The 8,405-nt window shown below is 43.6% G+C and overlaps 1 protein-coding gene across 7 annotated transcripts in view; it reads right to left on the bottom strand.

Annotated features, from left to right (window-relative positions):
• Positions 1-8,405, bottom strand: part of LOC309717137 (zinc finger protein 516-like) — a 66,140-nt gene that overhangs the window by 20,953 nt on the left and 36,782 nt on the right. The gene's annotated exons all lie outside the window — the stretch shown is intronic.

The following is an 8,405-nucleotide window of genomic DNA, read 5'->3' on the forward strand; positions in this document are numbered from 1 at the left end:
TGCTGAGAAAAAGACACAATGAGCCAAATGACTCATCCATAGCTCTCATTTCAAGTCACACTTTAAAATGATGGACTAATTGTCACTTTTTGCAGCAGAACATTTAAAAAAAAAAAAAAAAAAAGCAGCTGCAGAATCTTCCTTTTGAAGGTTTCATAATAGAACTATTACAGTTACTATCAACCTACAGTAAGCATTTTGGTATGAATATTTTATCATGAATGCAGTTCCATTCTCATAATAGCAATGTTTACAAGTTTAGCAAGTATAATGTATTCATATACATACCATAGTATGTATGGCTACCCTATTCAAAAAGCAGCTTCCTAACCTTTCTTGGACCTCAAAGCTCACTGTGGTGATAAGCACTTGACCTTCTTGCCCACCGAACAGTCTGACAAAAATGTACAGGGTTTAGGTGTGTGTTCGTGTGTGTGTGCGCGTGTGTGTCTATAGGACACTGTGAGTCTGTATCTTGCACTGTTCGCTGCCACTATGCACGTGGATGTGTGTGCAGTGATTGTGCACGAGTCGGGTGGGGATGTGGGTGGGAGGAGAGCGTGGGGGCTCTGACACAATGGCTGAGTCGACACTTTACACAATCGGGGTTGGAGTTGGGTGGGGGTTGTGCTGGAGGAGTGGTGGTGGTGGTGGTGGTGATGGGGGGTCGCTTTCACATCAGCAACATCAGCAGTGCCACCATATTCCCTCCCCACAGTGGCCTCATGCACCCGTCTCAACTGATTCTATCACATGACAGGGATCTTAAGTACACAACAGGAAGTGGCTCTTCAGACAGTTTGCTTTGCTCTATTTCTCGACTGGAGTTGAATGGGGTCAGAGAGAGAGTCAAACAGAAAGAGATAGATAAGAGAGAGCGATGAGACAAACAGAAACTTCCGTGTTGACTGCATACACAGTATTTCCATGAACAGGTGAAATACTGATTTTCTTAAACTGTTTGTGTCTACGACATTTCTTTATACCAATAATCCCGAAAATCCAGGCCTAACCTGAATTAGCCATAGTGTACCCTGAATACTGTTCAAAGTGCCTACTTTTCACCATATTGACGTTTTTCCTCATGGGCTGTCCCACTCTTTCACAATACTGATTAAAGGTCATTCACATCTTTATTCTTTTCTAACCGTCAGCTCATTAAAACATCAATGCATAAGGCAGCCCTGTTGATTTAAAACAAGGAAACATTTTCCTTTATAAAACCGGACATATCACATAAGTTACTATCACAAAACTCTCAAGCATGAAAAGATTTCCATGGGAAACCTGCCTGAAAGCATGAACTATGTGAAATCTGACTGACAACATTATTACAGGCTTATACATAAAGTGTCAGAACCCGTGAGCTGAGTTACTGCCGAGCTCTAATTATAAGTGGATAATTGATCATAATCATAAGAGTATAAGGTGGTGGAGGAGGAAAGTTAGCACCAGAACAATCATGTGTCTTAAATTCTTGCACTGAAAATGACTACCCTGCACCAAAGCTATCTATCTCTCAAGAATGATTTATGCTATTGAAATCAGCCTCAGTAGGCTACCATGCTTCCTCTGGGCGAGCTTAGTCTGCTAAGATTTATAGTGAAGACGTACCATTGCTGCCATAAGTGGAGCTGTGCCTCACATTACCCTGAAATAAAGTACTGTATCAGATCGAGACAACTGTCTAAACATAATACAGTTAATCATAATTTATTTCTGTTTAACTGAAAACTGTCAACCTGTAAAAGCATACACAGTGTTAAGGGCATGGCTTTGTGGATGGCAGTGACATGCATAACCCAAATGCAGGCGATTAAATATGGTAAATGGCCTGCATTTGTATAGCGCTTTACTTAGTCCCTAAGGACCCCAAAGCGCTTTACACTACATTCAGTCATTCACCCATTCACACACTGGCAATGGCAAGCTACATTGTAGCCACAGCTGCCCTGGGGCGCACTGACAGAGGCGAGGCTGCCGGCGCCACCGGGCCCTCTGACCACCACCAGTAGGCAAACACTGGGTTAGTACCTTGCCCAAGGATATTTGGCATGCAGCCAGGAGGCAGCCTGGGATCGAACCACCGACCTTCTGATTAGTGGCTGACCTGCTCTGCCACCTGAGCTACAGCCACCCCAAATATGACCTTTGTGGTCCTTTTCAAAGTTTTTGCTTATCAATTTAAAAAGATCTCAGTATGTAAGGCTCCAGGCAAACAGGCCTAGATAGTGGTCGGCAACCTTTTGGCAAACACCAGTTAACAAAAGGTTGTACTATACTGAAAACCCTCCGTGCAATTGCTTTGGTTGCTAGCAAGTTGCTATGGTCACCAACCGTTTGCAAGGAAAAACGGACTAGTCTGCAATCAGTTGGAAGCTACTTTCCAAATGAGAAATAAAATTGTGAAAAGTCCATGCGCAAAAGTTGTTCCTTTTGAAACGTGCGGGACGCAGCGTTAAAGCACAACTTTTATTTGAAGTCAAATGTTCTCTGTTTCAGGTTTGAATAGCAATTTTTCACCTTTTGCTACGCTCACTTGCAAGGAGTTTGCCACCGTCCATGCAAACTGCAGCAATTTGATGGAAACAAAAGCAACTCCAAGGTTTTTGGTGTCACACCCTCTTTGATACTGATTTTAGCTGGTGACAGACAGCAGCTGGTCAAAAGGTACACATTTTTTCCTAGCAAACGGAGGTTGACAGGGGGTTGCTGACAGGTCTCTAGGCCTGTGTGACTGAGGCCTATTGGATGCACTGGGCTTTGATGTCGTGTCGTGGATTTGCATAGAATTGATACAAGAGTTTGTCAGTTTATGAATGAATTACTAATGAAATCCTGCACTCTGTTTTTAGTGGCAACAAATGCTAACATGCTAATACAAAGAAAACTAGATAACAATAGACCTGCTCAATATTTCAATGCCATTTTAAGAATTTCAGCGCACTGCACTAAATTTAGTGTCACAGAGCCGCTAGCATAGCTGCTGATTTAGATCAGAAGCATTAGAAGTATCACTGTATGTAGAATAATTACTACTGTAAGTTCATGATCTGCATTTCATCTGTGCAGCCTCCTGAAAGAGCACCACAGTTTGCTGCTGTAATTGCTAAGCCCTTATTATTTTTTAACACCATGACCCATGGCGCAGTGTTTAATTTATGTAGCTATCTTAGAGAAGATATTCATAAACTGTTATATGAGCCAAATATTATCACGAGAAGACTCCAGTTGTCACTGTAACAGACAGAAATTCAAGTGATGAGGGACAATAAGGAAAACAAAGCCATCTACCCACAGCCATTTATCCACCTCAGTTTCCCCTCAATCTGTTCCATCTGCTCTCTGTCTCCAGCCTAATGTTACTCATTAGTACTTAGTAGTTTTTTCCAGTTCTGGCGCTAAAAACAGAGGATAATGATCTTATTTGCTATTAAATGGCCTTGCTGACTGGGGGTCAAGAGGGTTGGGAGGGGTTGAGACTATTCAACTGTAAGCCTGTCATCCACCAGACAAGCACATGTGCCAATTGAAATGTAATGAGATTAACCACCAGAAGGGAAACAATGCAGGCTTGTCGCCATAGAGGCTAAAGGATGAAGAAAAAAAAAAAAAAGACAAATTGGCTTAAGGAGAGAGAAACAGTCCAGGAGAGACAGAGAAAATGACCAATCATCAAAGTCATCAAAAACAAAAAGAGATAGAAGCTCTACTAAAGATCACCGTGGCACAATAAATGGATAGGAGTTTTTCTCTGAGACACGGAGCCCATTCCACTTTGTGACTGCCATTGACATCCTCCAGCTAATTAACCTCGTGCACAGTAAGAGGGGAGGAATTAATAGGACTGGAGATGGTGAGAGCACATAGCTGGAAAATGATCCTAGTTTACTGTGTTTAGTTCAGCTACTTCGTAACTGGAGTGTTTAACCTTTTTTTGGTTACTTGCAGGAAACAGATCGCCCTCAAACACAATGATCAGTCTAAACCCAGTTGGCAAAACTGCCACTCAGATATCAGACATGCCATTAACGGACACTTAAGCTTCCTTTGAGTCTCACACACTCAGCTGATAATGACTGCTGCATCAAATAAGAAGAAAAAAAAAACAATCCTTTTCCTGTCTTCCTTCCTGACACGTTCACCTCAGCTGATCTGCCTTCTGAACGCCAAACCCTAGCAGTTGTAAGAGGAGGAAATCCGTTCTCATTTTCCCAACCCTGCGCAACCTTTACAGAGCAGCTTGGCTCGTTTTTTTGGGGGTTTTTTTGTTTCTGGATCTTCCGGGGTTCACATCTGGAGAGAATCTCAAAAAACAAAAAACAAAAACTGTGTCAAACTGTGCAAGCAGAGGATCTGTTTACAGATTTGTTTTCACACAGCAGTGCCGTCGCAAAGGCAGACGTAAAAACCAAGCTTCATCCATTTAGATCCACCACTGGTAGCAAGGCAAGCACAATTTATTTAAGAGTACCAGCTGCAACAGCACCCTCTAGAGGCCGTATATTCTGCCTGCAGAGAACATGTGAGTAAAAGGCATGCTCCCATTTAGCTGCACAGTTTTTGCAACCGTTTGCTCGCCCTCGCCGTTTTGCTCTTTTGTGACAGAAAATGCCACCATTCTGCCTCCATCACAGCAGTCGCCTCAGAGGCGTCCACGGCACAAATCTCCCATACCCGGGTTTGAGGAGATTGGCTTTCATAACGCAGTCAGTCACTCACGCTGTCACCTTATCACTGGTAACGACTCTAGGTCATTCTCATGTGGGACATCCTTCAGCAGAGATGGGATCTGTTTCCCTCCCACACAGCAGCACAGAGATCAGCATTTGAGGTTATGAAAAAAAAATAGACAGAGGGGGAGAAAAATAAAGAGTGGACCTTCTGTTAAAATAAACACACACACACACACACACACAAATACATGCAGGGGGAACTGTGGAATCAACAAGCAAAACAGAGGGGTCTTTTAATGTCCCATACACACACACATCTTTTGAACGTCCGTATATGCACAATGTTGGCTTTTACTACTGTTTCATACAGGCAGCATTGATAGCTTAACAGCACATACAGAAAGGGCTCTCTCACACACACACACACACACACACACGCACGCACACAGCTTCAGGAAGCATAACATACAGGGAGCACTTTACAAATAAACTTACTATCCTCTATACAGTTGCTCATAAAGTGGAGACATTCAATGCTCAGAGTGGGACAGAGGCGATGGAGTCTTAAACACTCACACACACACAGTGTATTCTCAGACCAATCAATAATCCATTATGAACAAACTGCTCTTCACCTCCCACCCAGCTCTAAACTGGCAGACAAAGAGGTCTGCTGTATGTGCCACGATGAAGAGAGAGAAATAGACCACAGCCGGATAGGCATCTCTAACACACACCTACAGGATGTTCACAAAAAAAAAAAAGAAACACACACACACACACACACACACACTCACACAGAGTTCTGGCATTTTTAGGGTAAAAATGCCGTAGCTGGGAAAAAAAACAAACAAAAAAAGAATCAACTTTTTGTGGTTCACAGATCAGTCTCTGCTCCAGTTGCTGTTAAGTACTATTTATTGACTTACATGCCATATACCAAAAATCCTGTCAGCAGCTGTGAGAAGGAAACACACATAAAACTTTCTTTCTTCACTCTAGAAAAAAAAACATGTTGTGTCAGTAAAATATGTTCAGAATTGTGTACATTATTCCTGCACTGCTAAGAAATGTATGTCATCATCCCTGCAACATTTTTCACATATCTCCACCATAAACCAAAAATATGCTTGTGTGTGTGTGTGTGTGTGTGTGTGTGTGTGTGTGTGTGTGTGTGTGTGTGTGTGTGTGTGTGTGAGAAAGCTAGACAGGAGATTGACTTCCTTTAGAGATGAACTGCAGATGGATGTGGTCCAGATGTGGGTTCAAGACTTTTAGTCCCATTTTGTGCTGGATTCTTCCTGGTAATGCTAGCTGCGATACCCACAAATGACTAGTTTTAAATGACTTGTTTTGATTCTGGCTCAGACTGTCTGTACCCACTCATGCCTGATTCTTCTGATTGTGTATTTAACAAATTAAACATAGTCTAATGACAAGATCTGACCTCCTCCATTTTGCCATCCTGCACCCCACCCCTAAAGAATTTGGTGTTCTCTGAACGAGGTCTGGCAGAGTTTGACTGACTCCAAACTGAATCCCACTTAGGGCTAATCTATAACCAGATCTCTGACCAATCAGGGTCCGGTGTGGGCTGAGTGATATTATAGTTTTCCCTCTCTTCCTTCTCTTGTCAGAGCAGGTCATTCTCATAAGCAGGAAGAGCAGTGGGGGGTTTTGTGGCATTGTTGGGGTCTCCAATTCCCATCCTATCCCTGGTCCCATCCCTACGCCCCCCACCCATCCCTTAAACCCAGCCAGAACAATAGAGGGGGTCCATGCTGTCTGTCTCTCCTCAAGCCGCCACCCCCCCTTCTCTGATAAATAGACTGAGAAGGGATCCTGTCTGCCTACTCTATTTGCGTGAGAAGGGCCTTTTGGACAGAAAGATCCCACTGGGTCTCTGTTTATGTATGTGCGCTTTTGTGTGTGTGTGTGTGTGTGTGTGTGTGTGTGTGTGTGTGTGTGTGTGTGTGTGTGTGTGTGCGTGCATGCGTGCGTGCGTGCGTGCGTGCATGTGTGTGTGTGTTTAGGAAGTGGCAGGTGTTTGGGTCAGTACTGTCATGTTACATTTTAGTGACCCACCCATGCTTGTGGGATTACTGGACGGGTCAGGAAAAAGAAGAGTGCAGTTCTCAGGCCCACACACTAACCAAACACACTGCAATGGAGGCTTTTGTCTTTCAGTACGATTCACTGTGGCTGCAACTGCAATCAAAAGAGACACCTGTTTTTTTAATTTATTTATTTATTATTAATATTTTGGGGTTTCTTGTGTATCACATGAAAATGGATAAAGGTCAGTACTTTTGTCCCCCCTGCCAAGAATTGTGAGAACACTACATTTTCCATTGTTTGATACCTGCTCCCACAAGTATAAAGCCAACAAGCGCTGCCTGCTCTTATGGACCCAACCATCTTCGGCTTCCTCTGTGTGTGTGTGTATAAGTGTGTGCATATTTCCCTCCCCCTCCTTCTCAAACTCTGCCTGTTTTTCTCACACCGCTCGTTAACCCCTGGGTGCTCCTGCCCACAGTGCCCCCCTCAACACACACACACACACACACACCGTCTCTAGCCCTCTCCTAAACCACAGCAGCATTCCTCACACACATACACAAACTAGGATCTACTGTCACCATGCAGCGCAGACTAAACCATCATAACCCTCGCATAAATTACCTCCAAGTTCAAAAACGAGCAGACACGTTTCTTGCGAAAGACAAGACTTCTTGTGCAAGACTGCGTTTTTTAATCGTTGGTTCCTAAGCCACTAAACCTAACTTTAACCCCGAGCCCAACATTAATCTAACCACAACCCCTAAATCCAAGTCTTAATCCTAAAGCACTGGAGTGGATGTAAGGATGATTAGAATGTCCTTATATAAGGGGATCTTTTTTGATTTTCCCTTACATGGAAAGACATTTAGGGCCACTCAAGCAGAACCGTTCTGCACACAAAAACAAACAAGTCATTTAGAGAGTCGCAGCAGTGTTTGATCAAAGATAAGACGTTTCATTCTTTACTGCTCGGATCTGTGTGAAAGGCCGCAAATGCAACTCGTTTATATGCTTTGTCTCAGGGTAAAACTGAAGGCATTAGGGTTGGGAGAAAGATGAAGAAGCACAGTGGCGAAGGCACTATAGCCACTCGTGCAGTAGAGTTAAATTGAAACTTCTCCATCTCTTTTAACCCCACTCCCTACTGTCCACTCTCCCTGCCTTCTTCATCCTCTTCCTCTGCACTCTCCTCAGTCTCGCCCGCAGCCCCGCGCGACCTCTGCAATCTCTCTGAAGTGTAATTAGACCAGCGACCTCAAAGTTGGCCACCAGTCTTCCACCCTGTCACACTTTCTGATGTAACCCTTTTATTTTGTGGCTTGCTGAGGCGAGATAGTCAGGCGGTTAGCGAGTTTGCGCACAGGTGCAAACACGTGGAGATGTCGCTTGCACACAATCAACGTGGGAGAGGGATAGAGTAAATTTTGTATTGATCAAGCTGTTGCATACTAATGGGCGTCTCTGAGCCTGCGCTAAGTCGCCCAAACAACAGCACAAAGACCGAGCATCACTGAGACAACAGCCAAGAAGATCTTTTTGTAATCGACTCACAAAAATCACAATTAACTAACTTATTGCTTATTTTACCAGCTAGCTATGGCAATGCGATTTATTAAAGGCCTTGTGTTTATCATGATTCCCCTTGCAGCTTTTTAGAAAGGCTGAAAT

The sequence above is a fragment of the Aulonocara stuartgranti genome (genome assembly GCF_965226115.1).
Source record: "Aulonocara stuartgranti genome assembly, chromosome: 11".
NCBI classification, from domain to species: Eukaryota; Metazoa; Chordata; class Actinopteri; order Cichliformes; family Cichlidae; genus Aulonocara; species Aulonocara stuartgranti.